Below are 27,304 nucleotides of genomic sequence, written 5' to 3'. Positions count from 1 at the left end.
ATCATATTTACAGTCTTCTGACTCTGAAATGTGACTACCTTTGTTATCATATTTTGTTGCTGCCAAACAATACACAAGGCTGCAGTAGTTTGTACCTTTTTGATTATTTATTTAATGCACACTCTCTCTTATGATTTCGACATGGAAGACAGAGATTTTATGCCTTCATCATCCAGCTCTGCTCACTATGTGTGATTCACAGCCTCAATCAGTTCCACATACAAAGGAGAATAAATGAGGTGCAATTTCTATTTTGCCCCTTGGACATGTGGCCAGGCAAATTGATTTATGTCCCTTTGACATATGCTATGCGTCCCATTGCTAATCATTTGTATGTAATGACAATGTTCAAAGGGGCGGGGGAAGTTCTTTGCAGTTGATCTGATTCCATGGGCATCATAAGAATCCAGTTAAATTTGGTGTAAATACCTAAAGTTTCTTAATTCTAGTCACTAAACCACTGGAATGGGGATGAAATGGGGCAGATGAATAAAGTTAAATAGAAACTTATAATGGGAATTTGTTCCTAAAAATATTTTTAATCTCAATGTTATTGCATATTAACAGAGACTTATAAGATATAGAACATCCAGTACAATGTTGTAGCTTGGGAACCTTAGTGTGGTTGGTAATTAAATACACAAGATGTGAGTGTCTGCAGCCAGCTGCAGGAGCTCTTCTTATAAAACAGTAATAAGTGTATATCTTTAGATGCACCTGGATAGATCTTCTACTAGCCCAGGGGTCGGCAACGTTCGGCACGCGGCTCGCCAGGGTAAGCACCCTGGCAGGCTGGGCCAGTTTTATTTACCTGCTGACGCGGCAGGTTCGGCCGATCGTGGCCCCCACTGGCTGCATCAGCAGGTAAATAAAACTGGCCCGGCCCGCCAGGGTGCTTTACCCTGGCGAGCCGCGTGCCGAACGTTGTAGACCCCAGTACTAGCCAGTACCTGTGACCAGGGCTGGCTCCAGGCACCAGCTTAACAAGCAGGTGCTTGGGGCGGCCAAGAGAGAGCGGTGGCACCTGTGGCAATTCGGGGACGGCAGGTCCCTCACTCCCTCTAGGAGCGAAGGACCTGCCGCCGAACGGCCGCTGCCGATCGTGGCTTCCCCTCCCCCCCCAATTGCCGCCGCCAGTCGTGATTGCAATCGCGGCTTTTTTTTTTTTTTTTTGCTTGGGGCGGCAGAAATGCTGGAGCCGGCCCTGCCTGTGACAAGGTGTGAATGCAGCCTCGTCTATAAAAGGTTACCAGGTTCCAGCCCATCAACTAGATGATCTGAGGGGAGTTATAAAACGAACGGGGAAACTGATGCAAAGGGAGCTACAAGCAGGGAAAGGTGCATTCTCTCCCCTCCCACTGTCTGAGATAGAAGTGCTTGTTTGAGGGGATTTTGTTTAGTTTGTGAATATAAAGCAAGCCATGAAGAAAAGGAGATGAAAAAACCTGTAATGGTGACTCCCCCCACCCCCTTCCTTATTTGGTGAGTTGGCACACTGGCCTGCAGGAGCCATGTCTCAGGTTTTTATTGGGCTTCAGACAGGAATACCTCCAAATCTCTCACAACCCTCAAGCACAGAACATGACAACATTCATAGCTCATGGAGGGATGAAGTGCTTCTTTAAAGAGTGCCATGCAGATTCTTCGTAGCTCCTGACTCTTTTCATACAATTACGATTACTGCATGGGCAGAGTTCTCCAGGCTGGTATTCTCTAAATGGCTTAATTGCACTTGGACCTTCTCAGACAGGCCATGGTGCTACTCCAGCTCACGTATTCAGGAAACTAGAAGAGGCCTTGGAGGTTGTAATCCACTGGTACAAAAGAGCATACAATTATTTGAAATGAAATTGGAATCTCTGTGCGAAATGTCATTATGAAATAAAAAGTTTAGCACTATCATATGCATTTAAAGATGGAAACAGTGACTCTGATTGCATTCTTTCACTATCTGAACTGGTGGCAGAGTCAAAAGGGACATGTGATACTATCAGAAGATCTGATAATTTAGCCCCTACATTATGCAGAAGATTTCCAGGCCATCTAATTTCATTTTTAAGAAATGCTGAGTGAGGCTTAGGGCAACAATTAAATCACAGAATTATGAAAAAGTATGTGCATTAGCACGATGATGTTAGCTACATAAAAAGCTCTTCTCCAAGCATGAGCATCTGCTCCCTTTTTATGATTTTCTGGATGATCACATCTTGCTGCTTTCTGTTTGCCAGTGACCAGAGAGAGAAAGGGGCAAAGTATTGCCACCACCACTAAACTTGCTCTGGCTCTCAGCCCCCATTTTGGCTACTGCCTTGCAAAGCTCGGGAGTTTCAGTTCCTGGGGCTGTTTAGTTCAGAGGGTGTCACTCCCCATAAGTTTCACTTTGATATTTGTGTTTTTATTTGAACAAACTCACAAGCTCAGCCAAAAGTGTTTTAATTGTTCTTGGTTCCAGAGGGAAACGGCAAAACTATGACACTTAGAATGGTTTCTACCATGTACTGTAGTATTATGTGTGCTTTAGGGCTCAATTCCACCCTCAATGAGACAGCTTTCATAGAACTGGGCCCATACAGACTGTTTTTCAAAGCTGCTGAGTTCCTGAAGCTTTCACGGACTTCAGTAAAAGCTGTGAGTGCTCAGCACCTTTTGATACTCTTGTTAATTGTGGGTTTAATGGCTTTTGCTGGTGATGGCTGGCTTGCCTGTGAGAGATCCAGGGATTGGCCCTTCATTGTTACAATAGAAGTGGGGAACTTGAAAGAAGCAACAGTTCCCTCCTTTATATTGCCTGGGAAATGCCAGGTCAGTGTTAAAAATTAATAGCAACCAACAGAAAAGTGAATATGAAATAAAACACTCTACTTACCTCAGACGCAGCCCTATTCTCCTGGCCTCTGCATAGTCACACATATGTCTTCTCTCTGCTTAGGCACCAAAACCCATTTAAAAACATTAAAAGACACAGGTGGATAAATTTGTGTGGTTTAAAACCACTGAAGACTGTAGATGTATGCCTTAAGCATTTGTTTGGCTGGCAGTCTGGAAAATGCCAGTATCCTAAGGGTTAAAACTTTGATCTGTAAGAATGCATGTCCTCTGAAAAGGAACAAGAGAAAAGTGGTGCTATATATATATATTTTTTTTAAAGAAAAGAATTTAATTATTTTCTGCATGAAGCATTTACTTCTGTCAATAGGAGCAAAATATACTGCCCCACGAGGAAGCTGAAAGTGAAAATTCTGCTTTCTGCTAAGATTGTATGTTTTGGGAATTGAAAGCTTCCTGGGCATTCAGTATGTTTTATTGATAAGAAATGAATTAAAATAAATAAATACAAATTTATGAAGAAATGGAAACATGATTTTTTTTAAAAATGGACTGCTTGGTATACAGTAATGCCCAAATTAACTTTCAACCACCTTATTGACTTTTAGAACATATCAAATGGACTACCCTTTAATCAGTTAATTTAACACTCCCCAGTATGGTGGAGTAATGCATAACTGGAAAAGGTTCAGATGAAAGTGAGTCTGCAAAATCATGCTGTAAAACTCATGAAAACAGGCTCTTTGGATCTCTAGTTCATCCTGCTACAGGTGGATGTGGAAGTTACCCAAGAAAAGCTTTCTTCTTGGTATTTTGACATGTGCTCTTCCAGCCTTAGTCAGAATCAAGAAAGGCTTGTGAAAACTTTAAACTTTTTACATTTAAACAAGATTTTGGCTTGGTTTGAATGGGCCCCAACCAAACCCCCAGATCTTGATTGGAATTAGATTTGAGCTGCAAACTCTCTGAATTGGAACACTGCATCCTCTCCTTAATGAGCTGAATTGGAACACTGCGTCTAAACACTCTGATAGTTGGAAAGTTTTTAGACTTTTATTTGAATTGCAGCTCCCCTTGTTTGGGAATGTAATAATCTGCTGAACTGATCTCTAGTTTCAATGACATTGTTTTCACTGGACACGGTTAGGAGTGAAGTAAGTCTGTTCCACTCTCTTGTAACGCTGTACTGATATAGATATCCTAAACCATCAGAAAATCCATGTTATAGGCACCCAGCTTATTCCAACTTGAAGCAGAAATAGGTTAACTTGCATCTTGTGGGAACCTCCTGTTATTTCCTAAACTGGCCAGACATAGAGGAGAAACAATGGTGGTGTTCTCCATTACCTCCAGTACAGAGAGTGGTGTGGAGGGCTGTATTCTCTGAGGTGCTGGCTGGAATGGCTGGGACTAATGGCTTGCCCTGCCACTAGTCCTTGGCACAGGATAGGTGACTGGTGAAGAGAAGCTCTGGAAATGCCTGCCTTGCTCCTTTCATTGTCATGGCTCTGGGAGTTTTTTCTGCTGCAAACCAGGTTCTGAGGGAATTTGTTTCATAGTGTGCCATGTTGGGCTGCACTGGGCTCTGGTGTGCCAGGCAAATGTAATGACAATAATCAATTTTTTTTATTTCACTTAGAAAATAGTAAGTTGTCTAATCTAAAGCAATGTAAGAAGCATTTAGATTTGAAATATTCAGTTAATTTGCTTCTAAATATATAGGGTAAGAACCTCAACTACTGCAAGTCAGTGTGATTCCATTGAAGTCAATGCGGCTATGACACTTTAAACCAGCTGTAGTTCTAGCCAATTGAGTCTAGACACTATCTTCATCTCCATAGCAATGGGAGAAGGGTGGGTAAGTTCTATGGAAAACTGGAAACAATGCAGCAAACCAAATGGAAATTTTTATTACACCCTGCGTACTTAAGAATGCTGATTTCTTCTTATTCAGAAGGATTACTATTCCCCCCCCCCCCCCCTTGAGTTAGGGTGTTGGAGGGCTATTTGATTGGTTGCTTAAAGGCTAATCTTGGGAACTGCAAATAAAGGCATGTTAAAGACAGAAGGCATTTATCTTTGTTCCTACCAATATCTGATTAGAGGAAAATTAGACCTCATTTCAGTGCCGCTATCCACTTTGTACTGGGCTTCTCTTTTTATTAACCTGATTCAAAGAAAAGTTTTATTTAGGCTGAGTAACATATCAACATCAGAAACAGACCAAGAGCATTTTTGTTTCCAGTCAACCAACCCTCCGTGCATATAAATGACCAGAATAAAATTCTATATGGCACAACCCACATTCCTGCCTCGTTGATAAGTTTGTCTGTTGGGAATGTTCTTTTGCTTACTCTGCTTACTTTCTCTTGCCTTTTGAGTAGTGATCACAACTCATGTTCACATATCACAGCCCCAGTTGTTGTTGCAGATTTTACGATGTTGCAACCCTGAGGAAAAATACCGAACCAAAGTGAAAAATGATTCTTCATATGTATATATTCAGATTTGGGTGATCAATACGCTTCCATTTATTTAATGCTATTGGTTATAAACCTTTTTATATGGTCTGTAAAGGGAAGTCAGAGCTCAAGGATTTGCATTAACTCACAGTTTAATGTTTCTAGTCTGCCCAGGCCTTCAAGTATATATTGGCTTTGAAACGCTTCAGGAGCTATAATAAAATATTATTTATGCTGTGAAGAAGCAGACTGGTGTGATCACTGGACTGAAAACAATTTGTAGGAGAAATCCCAGCCCAAAGCTAAACACATTTCTAAAATGTTTTAACTTAAGTGAAACCCTAAAAAGTGACAGTCAACATGGTATCACTTCCCTCAACAAACTTGCTCTGGTTTGTGGTATTCAGTCGAGTGGGACTGAAAGCAAGATTTCCACCAATGGAGGAGGACAGATGAGACTTAGCTTGAAGAATCTTTATTAGTAGTAGTGATGGTTGAGACAAAAATAGCACAGATTGAATCTTCAGGGTTAGCAATTAGAAAAAAAACTACTTTTTATGTGAAAACTCCTAAGAACATAAGAACAGCCATACTGGGCCATACCAGTGGTCCACCTAGCCCAATATCCTCTCTTCTGACAATGCCAGATGCTTCAAACGTAATTAACAGAACAAGGCAATTATCAAGTGATCCATCCCCGGATGCCCAGTGCCAGCATCTTGCAGTCAAAGGCTTAAGGACACTTAGAGCATGGAGTTGCATCCCTGACCATCTTGGCTAATAGCCATCGCTGGACCTATCCTCCATGAACTTATCTTGTTCTTTTTTGAGCCCAGCTATAGTTTTGGCATTCACATCATGTGTTGTGTGAAAGGATAAATAACATTTCCTTATTTACTTTCTCAATAACATCCATGATTTTATAGAGTCTATCATATCTCCCCTTAGTCATCTCTTTTCCAAGCTGAAAAGTCCCATTTTTTTTCAATCTCTCTTCATATGGAAGCTGTTCTGTACCCTTAATCAATTTTGTTTCCCTTCTCTGTACCTTTTCCATTTCTAATATATTTCTTTTGAGATGGGGCAATCAGAACTGCATGCAGTATTCAAGGTGTAGGCGTACCATGGATTTATATAGCAGCATTATGATATTGTCTGTTATTATCTATCCCTTTCCTAGTGGTTCCTAACATTCTGTTCGCTTTTATGACTGCTGCTGCACATTGAGTGCATGTTTTCAGAGAACTATCCACGATGACTCCAAGATCTTTCTTGAGTGGTAACAGCTAATTTTAGACCCTATATTTTTATATATATAGTTGGGATTATGTTTTCTGGTATGTATCACTTTGCAACATTGAATTTCATCAGCAATTTTATTGCCCAATCATCCAGTTTTGTGAGATCCCCTTGTAACTCTTCGCAGTTTGCTTTGGATTTAACTATCTTGAGTAATTTTGTATCATCTGTAAACTTTGCCACCTCACTGTTTACCTCTTTTTCCAGATCATTTATGAATATGTTAAACAGTATTGGTCCTAATACAGTTCCCTGGAGAACATCTCTATTTACCTTTCTCCATTCTGAAAACTATTTATTTCTACTCTTTGTGTCCTGTGTTTTAACCAGTTACTGATCCATGACTTTGCTTAAGGGCCTTTGGTGGGGACCTTGCCAAAGGCTTTCTGAAAGTCCAAGTACACTATAATCCACTGGATCACCCTGGTCCACATGTTTGTTGACCCCTTCAAAGAATTCTAATACATGATTTCTCTTTACAAAAGCTGTGTTCACTCTTCCCCAACAAATCATGTTCATCTATGTGTCTGAAAATTCTATTCTTTACTACAATTTCAACCAATTTGCCTGGTACTGAAGTTAGGCTTACTAGACAGTAATTGCCAAGATCACCTCTGGAGCGTCTCTTAAAAATTGGTATCACATTAGCTATCCTTCAGTTATCTTGTACAGAAACTAATTTAAGTGATAGGTTGCATAGTACGATTAGTAGTTCTGCAATTTCATATTTTGAGTTCCTTCAGAACTCTTGGGTGAATACTATCTGGTCCTGGTGACTTCTTACTGTTTAATTTATCAATATGTTCCAAAACCTTCTCTACTGACACCTCAATCTGGAACAGTTCTTCAGCTTTCTCCCCTTTAAGAATGGCTTAGATTTGAGAATCTCCCTCACATACTTTTCAGTGAAGACTAATGCAAAAAATTCACTTAGCTCCTCAAATTTGATAGGGAGTCATGGAAATATAATAAACATGGGATCGCACAATAATACGTTTACTGTCACTTTTCAGAATAGACTCACACTTTAAAACAGTCTATCCTGCATTATCTTGTCATATATAAGTACACATGTGCTTGATGTCTATATTACCCTGTGTAATTACCATATGTAAACCCCACACTGGACAACAAGGGTTTAAGGAACTACTCTGGGCTCAGCCAACCCTGCCCTAGTACACCTGTAGAAATACACCAACTGGGGAATGTGTTAAAAGGCAGGAGAACAGCTCACTTGGGAGCAGACCAGTGAAGAGAGCAGACCAGCAACCTGCAGCTCCAGCAGAGAAGAGCTAAGGGAAAGCAGAATCTTTCCCTAAAACCTGCCCAAAGATCCCTCCCTGAGGGATGGGAGGTTCTGCTTCAGAGAAGGGCCTGAGAAGGAAGCATCCCTCTCTCCCTCTCATATGAACTCTTGGTGTGTTAATTCCCTTTGTTTTGTTTGGACTTTCCCAGCAGGGGAAAGCCTTATGACAAATCTGGCCCAGGAAGATGGACCACACTACAGGAGGAAGCAGTTGCCACCCTAAGAGAAAGGAAGCTCCCACATGATGTGCAGACACTGAAAGGTGCCTTGCGGTGAGCAGACACCCTTCACACTTCCTAAACCCCGGTGGCAGCCTTGGGACAATCGCAGGGAGGTGGTAATAAGTGGCCCAGAGAGGGCAGCATTAAGCACCCCTCAAAGGGCCTTAAGTTAGGGCCCGGTAGAGTGGGTGGAACTGGGTTCCCCTACCAACCACTGCCTCTGTGAGTCATGGGCCTAATCCCTGACCACTAGGTGATGCTCCCCTCCCAACCACCGCTGAGCAAGGACCATAACATTTTCTGCCTTGCTCCCCTCTCTTCATGCATGTTCTTTTACCCTCTCTCCTGTGGACCTCAGTTTCCCCCACTAATTTTAGTACAAGCCCTACCTTTTTCCTTGCTACTTTGCAGGCAGTGTGCATGCATGAGTGTATTCATTTTTTTTCACTTTCTCCTTTGCTTCCTGTTCTGAGTGTTGCCTAAACCCTTCTTAATCTCCCTTTAGCCTACCAGTAGTTTGAAATGCTTGGTTGTTTGGCTTTGTAAAAAAAATATAAATAAAAAGGAGCTCTCGATAGCCATGACACAGGTTATAAGAAGAACATACTAATAGCATTTTTTTCCACCAACAGAACTGGACCCCCTACAAACACCCTTCCCCAAACCTGCCTCTTTCCACCAACAGATCTTCGCCAATTTTATCCTCCTCCCCGACAGTTCTCCTTTACTCCTTCACCCAGGTCTCTTCCTTCCTTCACTAGTTCTACATTCTTTATTATTATGGAGATATAATGTATACATATTATCAATTTCCCCCCCGTGGCCTTTTTGCTGCATCAGGCAGGTTTGTGTCAAGAAGACAGTGTGACACGGTTCTTGATGCCACATTTGTGTGAAATTTGACAGTTTTGGCTCAAGGGGCTCATATGACTATATTTTCTCCATTTCAATTCAGTTGGGCCTGAACCCCTGAAATTCAAAGTGAAAATCAGTCAAAACAGCCAGGTTCACCTGGTGTCTGTGCAAAAACATCTGTGCAAAAAAAGCCAGCCTAGTTTGCTCAGAACTGGGTTCAGTATAACCCCATGGAAGTCAATGGAGTTCTACCTACAAAAACTGCTGTAGCAGAGTGCAGAATCAGGCCCATTGTCTAAGTGTTGGAAACAAGGACAGCTTGCCAAAAAGGGGGGTTCCCAGATTCTGGGGTATTTCAATAACTGCTTGAAAATGAAAGAAAAAAGAGGTGATATTGGAATTTGAGTTACAGTGTGGTAAAAATGGATAGGCAGGCCCTTATCTGGCTTTATCATTTGTATACGGGAACTGCCATAGGCTTTGTACAGCAAGGTCACAGAACAGCATTATCCAAACACTGGCATTGTATTTTTTTTAATATAGCCTGATCAAAATATAGAAGCTTTTTAATGCTAGGCAGAACAAAAAACATCTTTTGTGATTAATGGACCTGTAATTATATGGGAACTTGTGAAACCTTTTTTAAACATTAATGAGGCAGAAATGTGATCTTAATATGGTGTGACATTCAGGCACTTAGTCAAACTGCTCCCAAGACTGTGAACCTTGCCTTTGGAAGAAACTTCAGTGGGTGTTTTCCATAGAATTAGCATAAGACACACTGAGACCTACATCACGTGTAACATAGAGAAGTCATCAGATATAGCTTGCATTGTGCCCTTTGATTTTCAAGTGTTTCATTCTCAGATGCAAGCCAAGATAACTTTCACAGCTTGCACAATTTGTGTTGCATTGTCTCAGTGAGTGGGCAGCTTTACTGTTGGCCAAAAAATGAATTAATCTCCGTCCATATTCTTCCTACTGATCCACATTCTTTAGGGCAAGCCACACCCACACCAAGATGGAATCACAAACTGTTATATTGCCAAGTATTCCAGTTCTTCTTTTGCCTGGAATACTGAGTATTCTCCCCTCCTTTTTTTTCCTTCCCAGTTGGCCTATCTGCTCTCCATTATGCTTTTTATCACCCTTCCCTACTCATTCCATACCTTTCTTTCCCTCTCTGTCCTTCTTGCACACTCTTTCTGGCCTTTGCTTTGCCTTTCTTCCAGTCTTACTAGTCTTCATCTTTCTTTTCCTTCCTCCCCAATTGCCTTCTCCTACATGATTCCCAAAGCTCACCAAGTTCTTATTCTTCCTCTTTCTTAAATTCCTCCTTCTTGCTCTGTGCCCCCAAATCTATTTTTTGTTCCATGAGTTTCACACCCTATCCATTTCTTCTCCTGTCTAGTTCCTCTTCTTCTATTCCTTTCCCACAATAAACTAGGAAAGATGGTCTTGTGGCTAAGGCACAATACTGAATTCAATCTGGATTCTACTCTTAGCTCTGCCACAGTATTCCTTTGAAACTTAGGGCAAATTGCTTACTTTCTTTGTGTGTCAGTCTCCTTATCTGTAAAATGGAGATGCGAATCCCTGTGTCACAGACGTATGGTTTAATTTATTAACGGTGAGAAAGCATTTTGAGTTCCTGAGATGGAAGGCTCTATATGGTGTAACAAATATCATTATTATTTTTCATAGGCTCTGCTGTATACTACAGCTGGTCAAACAGTTCTCACTTTATTGGACCAGCTGGTTAGCACTGCTGATTAATCTCTGTCTCCCAACTCTGCCCAGGTAGCTGTCTTGTGACAGGTGGTCTGCTCTGTCTGATGCCATAGTGTATCTTTTACACGCAGGGGTGAAAGTAACTTAAAGGACTTGCCGGTACTCCGGAGTCCTGAGGAGGGGCATGGCCTCCACTGGAAGAGGCGGGGCCTTTAAATCCCCAGGCCCTTTAAATCAGGATTTAAAGGGCCCGGGGCTAGGGCTGTGGTAGCAGCAGCTGGGAGCCCCAAGCCCTTTAAATCACTCCCTGAGTTCCCAGCTGCAGAGGTGTCTGGGAGCCTTGGGATTCGGGGGCAATTTAAAGGGAGCGATTTAAAGGGCCCAGGGCTCTAACTGCTGCTACCGCAGTGGAACACCAGAACCTTTAAATTGCCGATGGATCCCTGGGGCTCCAGCTGCAAGGCCCGAGGCTTTACTACCCTCCAGGGCCACTATCCTCCAGGGCCCTTTAAATCGTCTCCGGAGCCCTGCTGCTGGAGCCCTGGGGTAGCGGCGGCAGGTCTCCAGTGGCTATTTAAAGAGCCCGGGGTAGTAGAAGCAGCGGGAGCCCGCTCCGGCAGGCTCCGGGGGCTATTTAAAGGGCCCAGCCCTTTAAATTGTCCCCAGAGCCCTGGGGTAGCGGCAGTGGGGCTCCAGCAGCGATTTAAAGGGCCTGGGGCGGTAGAGGCGGCAGGAGCCCTGGTCCCTTTAAATCGCCACCCGAGCCCCGCCACCGCTACCACAGGACTCTGGCAGCGGGGCTCTGGAGGCAATTTAAAGGGCCCTGGGCTCCAGCCCTTTAAATTGCTGCCTCAGGAAGCTGGTCCACCCCGGTATGGTTCACCAGCTCTTGCCGGCAGGGATGGCAGGTTTGTAGAAATTTTGGTGGTGCCCAGAACCTGCCCCTGCCCAAAGTCTACCCCCCCCCACTCCACCCCGCCACCTGCCCAAGGCTCTGGGAGGGAGCTTGGGGGGGGGGAGGAGGTCTGGGGTGCAGGTCTGGGGTGCAGGCCCTGGGCTGGGACAGGGGACTGGAGTGCAGGAGGGGTGCAGGGTGCAGGCTCTGGGAGGGAGTTTGGGGATGGGAGGGAATGCGGAGGGAGGGGGTGCAGGTTCTGGGAGGGAGTTTGGGGATAAGGGGGTGCAGAGGGAGGGGGTGCAGGGGTGAGGGCTGTGGGGTGTGGGAGGGGACTCAGGGCTGAGGCAGAGGGTTAGGGTGCATGGGGATGAGGGCTCTGGCTGGGACTGGAGATGAGGGGTTTGGGGTGTTGGAGAGGCTCAGGGCTAGGACAGAGGGTTGGGGTGCGGGGGGATGAGGGCTCTGGCTGGGGGTGTGGGCTCTGGGGTGGAGCAGGGCTGGGGATGAGTTTGGGGTGCAGGCAGGCTGCCCTGGGACTGGAGCCAGAGAGGAGGACTCCCCCCAGCCCTCTCCCTGCCAGCAGCAGCGAGCTCTGGGGTAGGGACCCCCTTCTCTCCCATGGCAGCACACTCCCCCCCCACTGTCACTGCATGTGCTTCTAGGGCCCCTCTCAGGTCCAGGAATCCCCCTTGCCTCCCCTGTGGTGGGTGACATGCTGGGGGGGCTGCCATTACATGTGCGCCTCCTCCCCTGCTGCTGCCCCTCACTGTAGCCTCACTGGCGGTGGAGGATGGGGCAAGAGCGGTGACTGCGGGCAGGGGGTGCGGCTGTACTGGTGGAGGGTCCCACCAGAAAATGAAAAGGTCTGAGGGAGAAGGGCAGCCTGCTCTGGCAGTAGTGGGGGGGGGGGCACTAGGACCCTGCGGCGGCAGTTAATGCAGGCAGGCAGCATGGAGTTTCAGGGGAGAGACACCGAAGGGAGATGCATGGGGGTAGCTAAGGGGGGCCAGCCCACACTCAGGGGAGACAGGGAGGGGGGCAGCAGGTGGGGCCAGCGGGGAGACCAGGCCCCGAACATTCATATGGAGCCAGGCCCCCGGACCCTCAATATTGCTGGAGCCAGGAGGAGGAGTCAGAGAGGGGGAGAGTGCTCCATTTTCTTGCCGGTCCTCCGTACCGGCTCGTACCGGCTTACTTTCACCTCTGCATGGGAAGTACTGTATCAACTGGAGGCAATGAACTACCATTGTCAGCATGTTCAGTTGCAGTTTGACAGTAATTACTGTCACAGTATTCCCCGTGTTGAGTATAGGATTAATGCTGTGGAAGGGGCAAAACTGCAAAGACGGAGATGGTCACCCTTGCATAATAGCTGACTGTGTGGCATGGGGTTTACCTGACCAGCACTCCCATACGGCATTGGCAAGTGCAGCATATTGACCTGCTCCACATGTCTGGCAAAATCGAAGAGGCATCTCTGCAAACTGGGGGAGCAGAACAGAGGATCAAAAATTGAGCAGGTGGTAACCTTAACTTTGTGCATGCTGCTACAGATCACACAACTCAAAGAATAACCAGTAGTGTGGGAAGGAGGGGTGGAGAATCAGTCCACTGAAATGCTCTATTTAAATTACATACACACACAAAAAATAGGGCTGTCAATTAATTGCTGTTAACTCACGTGATTAACTCAAAACAATCGTGATTAATCGCACTGTTAAACAATAGAATACCAGTTTAAATGTATTAAATATTTTTGGATGTTTTTCTACATTTTCAAATATATTGATTTCTGTTACAACATAGAATACAAAGTGTACAGTGCTCATTTTATATTATTTTTATTACAAATATTTGCACTGTAAAAATGATAAAAGAAATAGTATTTTTCAATTCACCTCATACAAGAACTGTAGGGCAATCTCTTTATCATGAAAGTGCAACTTATAAATGTAGATTTTTTTTTGTTACATAAGTGCTCTCAAAATCAAAACAATGTAAAACTTTAGAGTCTACAAGTCCACTCAGTCTTACCTCTTGTTCAGCCAATTGCTAAGACAAACAAGTTTGTTTACATTTACAGGAGATGCTTCTGCCTGCTTATTATTTACAATGTCACCTGAAAATGAAAACAGGTGTTCGCCTGGCACTTTTGTAGCCGGCGTTGCAAAGTATTTATATGCTAGATATGCTGTACATTTGTATGCCTCTTCATGCGTCAGCCACGATTCCAGAGGATATACTTCCATGCTGATGATGCTCATTAAAAAATAATGCGTTAATTAAATTTGTGACTGAACTCCTTGGGGGAGAACTGTATGTCTTCAGCTCTGTTTTACCCGCATTCTGCCATATATTTCATGTTATAGTAGTCTCGGATGATTACCCAGCACATGTTCATATTAAGAACACTTTGACAGCAGATTTGATGAAATGCAAAGAAGATACCAACGTGAGATTTCTAAAAATAGCTACAGCACTCAACCAAAGGTTTCAGAATCAGAAGTGCCATCGAAAATCTGAGAGGGACGAGGTGTGGAACATGCTTTCAGAAGTCTTAAAGGAGCAACACTCAGATGCCGAAACTACAGAACCCGAACCACCAAAAAAGAAAATCAACCTTCTGCTGGTGGCATCTGATTCAGATAATGAAAATGAACATGCATCGGTCCACTCTGCTTTGGATCATTATCGAGCAGAACCCATCATCAGCATGGACGCATGTCCTATGGAATGGTGGTTGAAGATGAAGGAACATATGAATCTTTAGCACATCTGGCACGTAAATATCTTGCGACGTTGGCTACAACAGTGCTATGCAAACGCCTGTTCTCACTCTCAGGTGACGTTGTAAACAAGAAGCGGGCAGCATTATCTCCTGCAAATTGTAACCAAGTTTGTTTGTCTGAGTGATTGGCTGAAGTAGGACTGAGTGGACTTGTAGGCTCTAAAGTTTTACATTGTTTTATTTTTCAATGCAGTTATTTTTTGTACATAATTCTACATTTGTAAGTTCTATTTCATGATAAAGAGATTGCACTACAGTACTTCTGTTAGGTGGATTGAAAAATAACATTTTTTTTACAGTGCAAATATTTGTAATCAAATAAATATAAAGTGAGCACTATACACCTTGTATTATGTGTTGTAATTGAAATTAATATATTTGAAAATGTAGAAAACATCCAAAAATATTTAAATAAATGGTATTCCATTATTGTTTAACAATGCAATTATCACAATTAATTTTTTTAATCGCTTGACAGCCCTAATAAAAATCCTTTTATCAGTGGATAACATGTGAATTTTGCATTGTTCTGGATTGTTGTGATAGATGGACAAAATCAGGAAATTGTCTTGAGCCTTGGCTACACTTGCGAGTTGCAGCGCTGTAACTCACTCCCCGTCCACACTGGCAAGGCATTTGCAGTGCTGTATCTCCTTGGTTGCAGCGCTGCATGTACTCCACCTCTCCGAGAGGAATAGTGAGTGCAGCGCTGTCGCTGCGGCGCCAGTGTGGCCGCCCAATGCGCTGTGAATGGCCTCCAGAATTATTCGGCAGTATCCCACAATGCCTGTTCTAGCCACTCTGGTCATCAGTTCAAACTCTACTGCCCTGGCCTCGGGTAACCAACCATGTGACCGACCCTTTACATTCCCTGGGAATTTTAAAAATCCCCTTCCTGTCTGCTCAGCCCGGCATGGCGTGGAGTGCTATCAGCGAATCTTTCCAGGTGACCATGCCTCCACGCGCCAAGCGAGCCCCAGCATGGAGCAATGGCGAGTTGCTGGACCTCATCAGTGTTTGGGGGGAGGAAGCTGTCCAGTCCCAGCTGCGCTCCAGCCGTAGGAATTACGATACCTTCGGGAAGGTATCAAAGGACATGATGGAAAGGGGCCATGACCGGGACGCCCTGCAGTGCAGGATTAAAATCAAGGAGCTGCGGAGTGCCTACCGCAAAGCCCGCGACGCAAACGGCCACTCGGGTGCTCCCCCCGCGACCTGCCAATTCTACAAAGAGCTGGATGCGATACTTGGGGTTAACCCCACCTCCACTCCGATCATCACCATGGGCACTTCAGAGCCGGTGTGGGGGGGGGGGGGAGGAGGAGGAAGAGGAGGAGGAAAATGGGAGTGATGGTGGTGGGCTGGATGGAGACACCCCGGAATCCCTGGAGCTATGCAGCCAGGAGCTCGTCTCAAGCCAGGAGGAAGGTAGCCAGTCGCAGTGGCCAGTACTTGGTGAAAGACAAACAGAACAGCAGGTTCCCGGTAAGCGTTTTTTTTTTTTTCCAGGAAGAAATTTTTTCCATGCAGGCTCTTTGGGAGAGGAGGGTTAGGCATGCATGCCTAGATGCGGAATAGTGCATTGATGTGGTTTATCACATCGCGGTAATCGGCCTCGGTAATCTCCTCTAATGTCTCATCCAGAACGTGTGCAATTCGCTTGCGCAGGTTTATCGGGAGAGCCACTGTGGTCCTTGTCCCAGCCAGGCTAACGTGTCCGCTCCACTGTGCCGCGAGGGGCAAGGGGACCATTGCTGCACACAGGCAAGCTGCATATGGGCCAGGGCGGAAGCCGCATTGCAGTAGAAGACCCTCCCTTGCTTCCCAGGTCACCCTCAGCAGCGAGGTATCGTCCAGGACGAACTCCTGTGGAAAATGTTGGGACAGTGTTCAGTGTAGGTGCCCCCTGAAGCTGTTGGCTCTCCCCAAGGCACAGAAACCCAGAGGACAGTACAGCCCTGAAACAATCAGTCCCCCTTACTCACCATTTTGAGGCTCCCGTGGGATATGTGTGCTCTGTTTCGGACGGGAAAATTATGCTATTGTGTAGAATTATGCTATTCTTTTCTACTCCTTAAGTGCGGGGGGAAATCATTACTCTGTCTGGTATAAACAATGCTGCCTCTGTTAAATGTTGCATTTTGCCTATACAGCTGCATCGACCTTGAGACCTCAGCTGTCCCTCTTATCGCCTGCTCAGAGACTGCAAAGACTCAGGAAGAGACCGCGAAAAAGCAAAGACGACATGCTGCAAGAAGTGATGCGGCAATCTATTAAAAAGAATGAGAAAGCACAGGACTGGAGGGAGAGAGAAAGCAGGATCCGCCAGGAAAACGCAGCGCACCTGCGGCAAAGCACCATGCACCGGCAGCAAAGCACTGATAGGTTCATAAGCATCCTGGAGCGCCAAGCAGACGCTATCCAGGAGCTGGTAGCCATGCAGAAAGAGGAGCAGTACCGCAAATGCCACCCCCCCCCCACAGCCCTTGTCCCAAAACTCTTTCTGTTGTGCCCCACTGTCACCTCCAACCCACTTTCCCCAACTTCCGTGTTCTTCACGCCACCCTCTGCCTCCAACACCAATATCTTCACCACCCAGCCCTGAAACCCACGACCCTTACCCTCTGCACTCAACCCCCATCACCATGCAGTATAGCTGCCCTGAAGTCAGCACTCACTGCACAGCACATCAGACAGGACATACGCGAATCTGTGATTGTACTGTTCCCCACTCCACCCCCTTGTTTCTTTTCAATAATTTTTTTTTTCTTTTCAATAAATGGATTCTTTGGCTTTGAAAACATTCTTTATTATTGCATAAAGTAAAAGACTCCTTAGCCCAGAAATAAACAGGCACTGCAAGTCTGCTTGTCTGCTAAGCAGACACTGATTCCTAAAGATTGGAACTACTGCACTTCACTCCCGTGCAGGGCACCAGATATCACTGCTGGTTTTCAGCCTCAAATTGCTCCCTCAAGGCATCCCTAATCCTTGCAGCCCCGCGCTGGGCCCCAGTAATAGTCCTGCTCTCTGGTTGTGCAAATTCAGCCTCCAGGTGTTGAACCTCGGAGGTCAATGCCTGAGTGAAGCTTTCACCCCTCCCTTCACAAATATTATGGAGGGCACAGCACACTGATATAATCGCGGGGATGCTGCTTTCGGCCAAGTCCAGCTTCCCATACAGAGATCGCCAGCCACCCTTTAAACGGCCAAAGGCACACTCCACAGTCATTCGGCACCAGCTCAGCCTGTAGTTGAACTGTTCCTTGCTGCTGTCAAGGCTCCCTGTGTAGGGTTTCATGAGCCACGGCATTAACGGGTAAGCGAGATCTCCAAGGATCACAATGGGCATTTCAACTTCCCCTACCGTGATCTTCCACTCTGGGAAAAAAGTCCCGGCCTGCATCTTCCTGAACAGCCAAGTGTTCCAAAAGATGCGTGCGTCATGCACCTTTCCGGGCCAGCCTGTGTTAATGTCAATGAAATGCCCACGGTGATCCACAAGCGCCTGGAGAACCATAGAGAAATACCCCTTACGATTAACGTACTCGGATCCTAGGTGGGGTGGTGCCAGAATAGGAATGTGCGTCCCATCTATTGCCCCTCCACAGTTAGGGAACCCCATTTGTGCAAAACCATCCACTATTTCCTGCACATTACCCAGCGTCACGGTTCTTCTGAGTAGGAGGCGATTAATGGCCCTGCAAACTTGCATCAACACGATTCCAACGGTCGACTTTCCCACTCCAAACTGGTTTGCGACCGACCGGTAGCTGTCTGGAGTTGCCAGTTTCCACATTGCAATAGCCACCCGCTTCTCCACTGGCAGGGAAGCTCTCAATCTCGTGTCCTTGTGCCGCAGGGTGGGGGCGAGCTCCTCACACAGTCTCATGAAAGTGGCTTTTCACATCCGAAAGTTCTGCAGCCACTGCTCGTTATCCCAGACTTCCATGACCATGTGATCCCACCACTCGGTGCTTGTTTCCCAAACCAAAAAGCGGCGTTCCATGGTGCTGAGCATGTCCGTGAATGCCACAAGCAATTTCGTGTCGTACGCGTTACGCGTCTCGATAGCATCGTCGGACTCCTCACCCTCACTCTCACTGTCGCTTTGGATCTTAAGGAATAGTTCGATAGCCAAACGTGACTTGCTGGCAAGACTCCTCAGCATACGCCTCAGCAGTTCGGACTCCATTTCCCGCAGACAGATCGCGCTGCATAGAAACCGTTGAAAGATGGCGCCAAAGGTGGACGGAAACAAAGGGATTTCTGGGATGCGAAGCGATGCATCACGGGGCATTGGGACAGGACCCAGAATTCCCCTTCCCACAACCCACGGCGCCAGAATGGGAAAAGGTGCTCTGTGGGATAGCTGCCCATAATGCACCGCTCCCAATAGCACTGCAATTGCCGCAAATGTGGCCACGACAGTGCGCTGGGCAGCTGTCAGTGTGAACAGACTGCAGAGCTCTTCCTACTCAGCTGCACGAAGTCAGGTTTAACTCACAGCGCTGTACATCTGCAAGTGTAGCCAAGGCCTTGGTCTTGATTTAGCAAAGCCTCACCAGTCAGTTTGTTTTGCAAAGGAATGAGTTTTTTCAATCTGGATCCTATGTTACTCAGCCCTCCAAGTTTGGGGGTTCTGGTAACAAATTCCAGTTTTGGCTGGTTTGTTCATTGTCTCTGTGTGTTGAAAGGTCCTGTGCCAAGAACAGTCTGTGGTATGTCAGGAAAATTCATGCCTCAAAATAATATGCCATCTGAGGTATAATTATTAATTATGCTTATATTGAACCAACTTCTGTTGGTAAAGAGACAAGCTAGGACTACCTTTCCCAAACCTGAAGAAGAGCTCTGTGTGGCTCAAAAGCTTGTCTCTCTCGCCAACAGAAGTTGGTCCAATAAAAGATATTACCTAACCCCCCTTGTCTCTCTAATATCCTGGGACTGACACTGCTACAACCACACTGCATCTATATAATTAGGGTTGGCAGTATTTGATATTTTTACTGTTTTATAATTTTGGTGGATAGTTTATTTTTAAGCCTTTTTTTTTTTTTTTACTTTTATCGATTTAAATTTTCAAAGTCGAGGGGAATTATGGGGGGAGGTCAGAAAATAATTATCTAATGACCGTAGATATTGAAATTCAAAAAGTTAGTCTTATAACTATTAAAATACAAATTCTCAACATTAAACGTTAAAATATACAAAATAAATGTCCTTAAATTAAACTCTAATAAGTTCTCAAGCAGCATGTTCTTACTTTGCCTATCAGTAAAATTTCAATTATTATGGATGGAAATACTTTTTGGTCAGTTTGTGTATGTACAGCATAATTCACATTTACCAACATTAACCAATACATCGAATTGTTCCAAGCCTACATATAATGTGCATGTTTTGGTGTGATTTTTATTACATAGAGAAACTGATAATCTGATAGAACTGTTTTGGTAGCATATACGCTAGTGTTGGTTGGAAAACAATAATTCTATTTCATGAAAAATGTTGAGGTTCTGATATTAGTTTTGTTCCACATCTAACCTTTGCAAAAAAAAAAAAAAAGAAGAAGAAGAGAGAGACACCTCCCAGAATAGCCAGTAGCCCTGTCATTAGAGCATTTACTTAGGATTTTGGAGAACAAGATTGAACAGCCTACTCTGTCTGATTCAGGACTTAAACCCATGTCTTCCACAACTCAGATGTGTGTCCTAAACACCAAATGATTGGCTATTCTGGGATGGGGCTCTCTCTCTCTGTATCAATACCTAAATTTTTTTTCTCTACCTTGCACCACAGAGAATTTATTAGCATTTTTCAACAAAAAAAAGTTTTGCTGAAAAATTTCTGATCATCTGTAATACGTGCACACCCAAAAACCTGTTTTGTAGGAGTCAGCTACTGAAAACGGCTGTCATGATGCTACTTCCACTGAAAGCTGTATAGAGACCACTCTGCTGATCTGCTATAACTAACATTGTGAAGAGACATGAGATGCAGCAACCTCATATGCATGTGTGCCTATGTCTGGATCAAGAAATGGTGTGTGTGTGTGTGTCTGTATTTATTTATATATCACTTTAGTTATAGCTGTAAGGGTCATTAAACCTCTGTTCAGTTCTGGCTCTGCCACAGACTAGTTGTGTGACCAAGAGCAAGTCATATAACCTTTTTGCCTCAGTTTCTCATCTATACAACTGGGATAATACCCACCTGTTTAAATCAGCAAAAGGGCACTATGATAATACTTTTCACTTATATTTATTATTTGTAAGTCTGCACTAACTTTTTTCAAGCAAATATCTTTGCTGTGTCTTATAAAATTGGTAGTAGCATATACAGTATGTTGCTATTACCCTGGAGTCTGGACTCTTTCAAATTCAGGACACGTTTCTACTTTACAGCAATTTTTCTCATTAATATTCTGAAATTTAAGATTGGTAGCAGCAGGAATAAGTCACTCCACTAATATCAGTATGTAGGAATTTATAAGTGCTTTATTCAAATACTCATAAATGCCAGTAATGGTGTCCTTGAATCTCTGAGTGCCTGCTTAGGGCCACTCAGAATACTCTTTATGCAGAACTTAAAATTATCTGCAAAATCTATTATTCAATAATATTTAAACTATTGTTTAGAGATGCATTTAATGCTTCTATCAGCTTTATGACTATACAAGGGCCAAAACCCAGATACATTTATTCAAATCTCCCTGCATGTTGAGGATTTGGATAAAATGGAACCCTGATCCAAACCACTGCTTGATCTTGACTTTGCAAAGCAAAATGTTGTTAAGGTTTTACTCACACCACCCGTAGTTTTGTTTGTATCTATTAGAAATCAAAATGGGCCAAACCCAGAACCACTTATCTCAAAACCCCCAAACAAAAACCCTTTTAAACAAAGGTTTGCAGAAAAACTCCTACTTACATGATTGAGCCGAGCAGATGTTTACAGTTCCATGAATGTTGATTACTGTCTTTCAGCATTCACTCCAGCTCTGCAAAATATTGAGCAACTTCAACTCGCCTGGATTTCCATGGGAGCCAAGGACACTCAGCACAATGGGGTCAATATTTTGTTCACAGGCAGACTTGGCTGTATTAACACTTTGTATGCTGGATGTGATGCTTCTGGGTCTTTTATCTGTACAATTGTTCAAACTCTTTCCCGCTGTCATTCAATATAGTTCGGTTTTAAGGCGAGTCTGCAGGGGCAATATTAGACGGATTGTGAGGAAAAGTTTCCTTTTGCTGTAGAGGCTTATGGGTATGAAAAGCAGAGGCTTTGCTGTTAGGAGGAGTTTCATACAGAAGCCAGGACTCACTGCTGAGATGAGAGGAAGAAATTAAGAAAATACAAAGAGGTGACAGAGGGAATTTTAAGGTAATGTACAGTGAGTTATAGATTTTACTCTGAGGCATTTTTAACTAAAGATTGTTTAATAAGTTTTATGTTTTTCTTTCCCTGCTGGATTGATCTGCAAGTGGCACTCTTTTTGTTCCATCTCTACTTTCAAAGGTTACTTTGTGTAGCATTAATCAAGGTACTCCAGAGTGCTTCTGAGCTTGGAAAGGAGTTTGTTTTCTGTAGAAAAAAGTAACAATTTTTAAGATGAGGAAGAGAAAAGGGAGGAAAAATAGATGGTAGAAAGAAACAATGAAAGTGAGGAGGCAACGCAGGGCAGCTCCTCAGTGGATATAAATTGGAGTGTCTGCACTGAAATCAATAGAGCAATGCCAATTACACTAGCAGAGGATCTGGCAGAGAGAGAAGACCAAAAAATTCCAAAGGGAAAGAGCTTTTGTTTTGATTGGGTTTTTTGTACTTAAAACTGCTTAATCACATAGCAGCAATGTTCTTCCACTGCTCCTGACACCTTTAGTGCATTCTCTTTTCTTACTGTTCGTTTCCTGCCATTTTAATTGTGTGGAATTTATGGGTCTTAAAAAGAGAGCCATAGCAATTAATGTTTAACTACAGTCTGAACTCAATGCTATGGAGTCCCGAATCAGAGCTTGTCTATCTGGAAAAGTTGCATTGGTTTAACTCAAGATAGGGATTTTTAAACCAATTTAGTTAAATCTGACCAAAAGGCTATGTGAACAGTCCTATACTGGTTTAAACTAGGTTTACTTCAATTTAGTTTGGGGGCATGTCTACACTACAAACTTAAGTCAACTTAAGTTAAGTCAACATCCAGCTGCTGCAGTAATTAAATCAGTAGCGCGTGTCCACGCCACACTCCTTGTGTTGGTGGAGTGCATCCTCCCTAGTAACGCTTGCATCGATGCTGAGAGCAGTGCACCATAGGTAGCTATCCCACAGTGTAACTCACTGCAGGGGGTTTTGGGAAGGGCTTGCAATGCCTCTTAGGACCAAAACATTTTCACATGGGGGACTGGGCACATGGCTTGAACATCACATGATGCAGTTTTCTCCTCCACTCCCTTGATGTGAACTGCAACCCATAATATTTTGTGCCTTTTCTCAAAAGGCTGGCATAGCCATGTGTACGCCATCTCCTGAGACGCATGGATCCCGCTCAGCTGTGCACTGTTATTGTGAGCACTACAAACACCACCCACCTTATCCTGCAGTATTTCCAAAGTTGGGAAAAGAGCCGCTGCATGGAACATGGCAATGTCCTTCAAGCAGCCCTGCTGGAAGCCATAGAACGAAACAATTCCCAGTTGCTGCTGGCAGTCACGCAGCAGCTGAACATGGGGAGCACTGGTTTTGGTCCCAAGAAACAAGCACTGACTGGTGGGATCGCATCATTATGCAGGTATGGGGTGACGAGCAGTGGCTGCAGAGCTTTTGTATGTGAAGGCCACTTACCAGGAATTGTGTGCAGAGCTCTCCTCAGCCCTGTGGTGCAGCGACACTAAAATGAGACAAGCTCTGACTGTGGAGAAACGAGTGGCAATTGCTGTGTGGAAGCTTGCGATGCCAGACTGCTACCGGTCAGTGGGGAATCAATTTGGAGTTGGGAAATTTCCGTTGGGTTTGCTGTGATCCAAGTGTGGAGGACCATTAATTGCCTTCTGCTAAGAAGGGTTGTGACTCTGGGCGATGTGCAGGAGATACTGGATGGTTTTGCTGCAATGGCTTTCCCTAACTGCGGTGGGGTGATAGATGGAACACACATCCCTGTCTTGGCACTAGACCACCTTGCTACAGAGTATGTAAACGGAAAGGGATACTTTTTAATGGGGTTGCAAGCTCTGGTGAATCACTGGGGGCATTTTAACGACATCAGCTTGGCGTGATCAGGGAAGGTGCATGATGCCCACATCTTTAAGGACACGGGTCTATTCAGAAAGTGCAAACAGGGACTTTTTCTGAAATGCAAAATCATTGACATTGAAAGGCCAATAATCATCCTGGGAGACCCAGCTTACTCCTTGCTCCCATGGCTCATGAAGCTGCACATCGGCCACCTGGACAGTAGCAAGGAGCAGTTCAACCATAGGCTGGATGTGCCTTTGGCAGTTTAAAGGCCACTGTGCAGTTTGCTTACTTGGTTAGACATCAGTGAAAGCAATATCCTCATGGTTATAGTTGCCTGCTGTGTGCTCCATAATATCTGTGAAGCAAAGGGTGAGACGTTTCCACAGGGGTGGGGCAAGGAGGTGGATAGGCTGTCTGCTAATTTTGAGCAGCCAGATACCAGGGTAAAAAGAAGAGTGCAGCATGGAGCACTGTGTCTGAGGGAGGTTTTGAAAACCTGATTCAGTAATAACCCTCAGGAATGTGCGCTGCTTCTGGAGTTGTGCCTTCCCATACTGTGAACCTTGCTGTGCCTGCTAGGTTTCTGTCTCCAGCAAATCCCCTCTGTTTCCTCAGTTTTCCTATACCTCCCATTCTCCACTTTCCCCCATGGTGTGAAATAATAAAGATTATTTCATTCTCAGGCCATGGACTTTTCTTGCACAAACATATTGGAAATGAAAGATCAGAAAAAATGCAACCTTGGACAGTCAGCAGACTGCAATATGGAGGGGAAAAACACCTTAATCTAGTCTTTTAAATAGAGTGGCCTTGCCTGTCAAAGATCACTGTATGTGTGCCTTTTATTACAAGTACCCTACCCCGGTGTTGAGTGGAAGGGATATAGCATTTCCCCCCTCGCCTCCTGGAACGTTTGGAAGAAGGGGAGGGGGAATATGTCGATGCAGGAATTCCATTCTGCAGGGGTTGCAGAGGGAGTTTAGGCTCAAGGTGTTTCTCCTGAAGGTCTACTAGACACCTCAACATGTCTGTTTGTTCCTTCAGAATCTCTAGCATCTCCTACTGCAGGCCATCCTCATGCTCCTGGGCTTCTCTCTCCTGCTCGCAATGTCCATGTTCAGTTTTTCAGAGAAAGAAATCCTCCCCGCTCTCTGCTCAGTGTCAGCTGTCCCAGAGGCGTTTATAATCTCATTAAACATGTCATCACACATTCTCTTTCACCTTCTTCTAATCTGGGACAGCCTCTCTGCCAGTGTGGAAGATGAGCTGAAGAGCACACTTTCAGCTGTAGAATCATAGAATGAATATCAAGGATGGAAGGGACCTCAGGAGGTCATCTAGTCCAACCCCCTGCTCAAAGCAGGACCAATTCCCAACTAAATCATCCCAGCCAGGGTTTTGTCAAGCCGGGCCTTAAAAATCTCCAAGGAAGGAGATTCCACCACCTCCCTAGGTAACGCATTCCAGTGCTTCACCACCCTCCTAGTGAAATAGTGTTTCCTAGTATCCAACCTAGACCTCCCGCACTGCAACTTGAGACCATTGCTCCTTGTTCTGTCATCTGCCACCACTGAGAACAGCCGAGCTCCATCCTCTTTGGAACCCCCCTTCAGGTAGTTGAAAGCAGCTATCAAATCCCACCTCATTCTTCTCTTCTGGAGACTAAACAATCCCAGTTCCCTCAGCCTCTCCTCATAAGTCATGTGCTCCAGACCCCTAATCATTTTTGTTGCCCTCCGCTGGACTCTTTCCAATTTTTCCACATCCTTCTTGTAGTGTGGGGCCCAAAACTGGACACAGTACTCCAGATGAGGCCTCACCAATGTCGAATAAAGGGGAATGATCACGTCCCTCGATCTGCTGGCAATGCCCCTACTTATACAGCCCAAAATGCCATTAGCCTTCTTGGCAACAAGAGCACACTGTTGACTCATATCCAGCTTCTCGTCCACTGTGACTCCTTGGTCCTTTTCTGCAGAACTGCTACCTAGCCATTCGGTCCCTACTCTGTAGCAGTGCATAGGATTCTTCCGTCCTAAGTGCAGGGCTCTGCACTTGTCCTTGTTGAACCTCATCAGGTTTTTTTTGGCCCAATCCTCTAATTTGTCTAGGTCCCTCTGTATCCGATCCCTACCCTCCAGTGTATCTACCACGCCTCCGAGTTTAGTGTCATCTGCAAACTTGCTGAGAGTGCAGTCCACACCATCCTACAGATCATTAATAAAGATATTAAACAAAACCGGCCCCAGGACCGACCCTTGGGGCACTCCGGTTGAAACTGGCTGCCAACTAGACATGGAGCCATTGATCACTACCCGTTGAGCCCAACGAACTAGCTAGCTTTCTATCCACCTTACAGTCCATTCATCCAACCCATACTTCTTTAACTTGGCGACAAGAATACTGTGGGAGATCGCATCAAAAGCTTTGCTAAAGTCAAGGAATAACTCATCCAGTTATCTCATCATAGAAGGCAATTAGAATGACTTCCCCTTGGTGAATCCATGCTGACTGTTCCTGATCACTTTTTTTCTCTCCTCTAAGTGTTTTTCTCTCCTCTAAGAGAGATTTTCCTCTCCTCTAAGTGTTTCATAATTGATTCCTTGAGGACCTGCTCCATGATTTTTCCAGGGACTGAGGTGAGGCTGACTGGCCTGTAGTTCCCCGGATCCTCCTCCTTCCCTTTTTTAAAGATGGGCACTACATTAACCTTTTTCCAGTCATTCGGGACCTCCCCCGATCGCCATGAGTTTTCAAAGATAATGGCCAATGGCTCTGCAATCACATCCGCCAACTCCTTTAGCACCCGTGGATGCAGCGCATCCGGCCCCATGGACTTGTGCTCATCCAGTTTTTCTAAATAGTCTCAAACCACTTCTTTCTCCACAGAGGGCTGGTCACCTTCTCCCCATACTGTGCTGCCCAGTGCAGCACTCTGGGAGCTGACCTTGTTCGTGAAGACAGAGGCAAAAAAATATCATTGAGTACATTAGCTTTTTCCACATCCTCGGTCACTAGGTTGCCTCCCTCATTCAGTAAGGGGCCCACACTTTCCTTGACTTTCTTCTTGTTGCTAACATGCCTGAAGAAACCCTTCTTGTTACTCTTAACATCTCTTGCTAGCTGCAACTCCAAGTGTGATTTGGCCTTCCTGATTTCACTCCTGCATGCCTGAGCAATATTTTTATATTCCTCCCTGGTCATTTGTCCAATCTTCCACTTCTTGTAAGCTTCTTTTTTGCATTTAAGATCAGCAAGGATTTCACTGTTTAGCCAAGCTGGTCACCTGCCATATTTACTAATCTTTCTACACATCGGGATGGTTTGTTCCTGCAACCGCAATAAGGATTCTTTAAAATACAGCCAGCTCTCCTGGACCCCTTTGCCCTTCATGTTATTCTCCCAGGGGATCCTGGGACATGGAAAGCACAAAGCAATCATTGTCCGTGCATACTCAGGGTCTAGTGTACAGTTGATATATAAAAATAACTTCCCTTATTCCACTGAAGTACCAGGCATAACATTTTTATTTACACCAGGTATTCATTGAACCGGCTTGGTGGACCAGGCATGGCGAGTATGGCCCGGGGACATAGGTGCCGGACTGTCTGCAGCATTGGGTGGCCAACCCAAACTGGGAGCACAGGGGACAGTGGGCCAATGTCATCTTCCCTTTTTAAC

General features: G+C 44.8%; 1 long non-coding RNA gene across 2 annotated transcripts; it reads right to left on the bottom strand.

The window, feature by feature from the left end:
• Nucleotides 1-927: 927 nt before the first annotated feature.
• On the bottom strand, nt 928-21,427 carry LOC101943883 (uncharacterized). Of its 2 annotated transcripts, XR_010598240.1 has the most exons (4): nt 21,320-21,427; nt 12,995-13,082; nt 2,867-5,276; nt 928-1,814 (listed from the first exon to the last, which is right to left on the bottom strand). It is a non-coding gene; the product is annotated as an uncharacterized LOC101943883 (long non-coding RNA). The 2 variants fall into 2 exon arrangements; XR_256911.3 differs by having other exon boundaries at nt 928-5,276.
• Between the last annotated feature and the right edge of the window lie 5,877 nt (nt 21,428-27,304).

Source organism: Chrysemys picta, chromosome 2 (assembly GCF_011386835.1).
Source record: "Chrysemys picta bellii isolate R12L10 chromosome 2, ASM1138683v2, whole genome shotgun sequence".
In the NCBI taxonomy this organism is placed as follows: Eukaryota; Metazoa; Chordata; order Testudines; family Emydidae; genus Chrysemys; species Chrysemys picta.
Note: the sequence above shows the minus strand (reverse complement) of the source record. Positions and strands in the feature narration are given on the sequence as shown.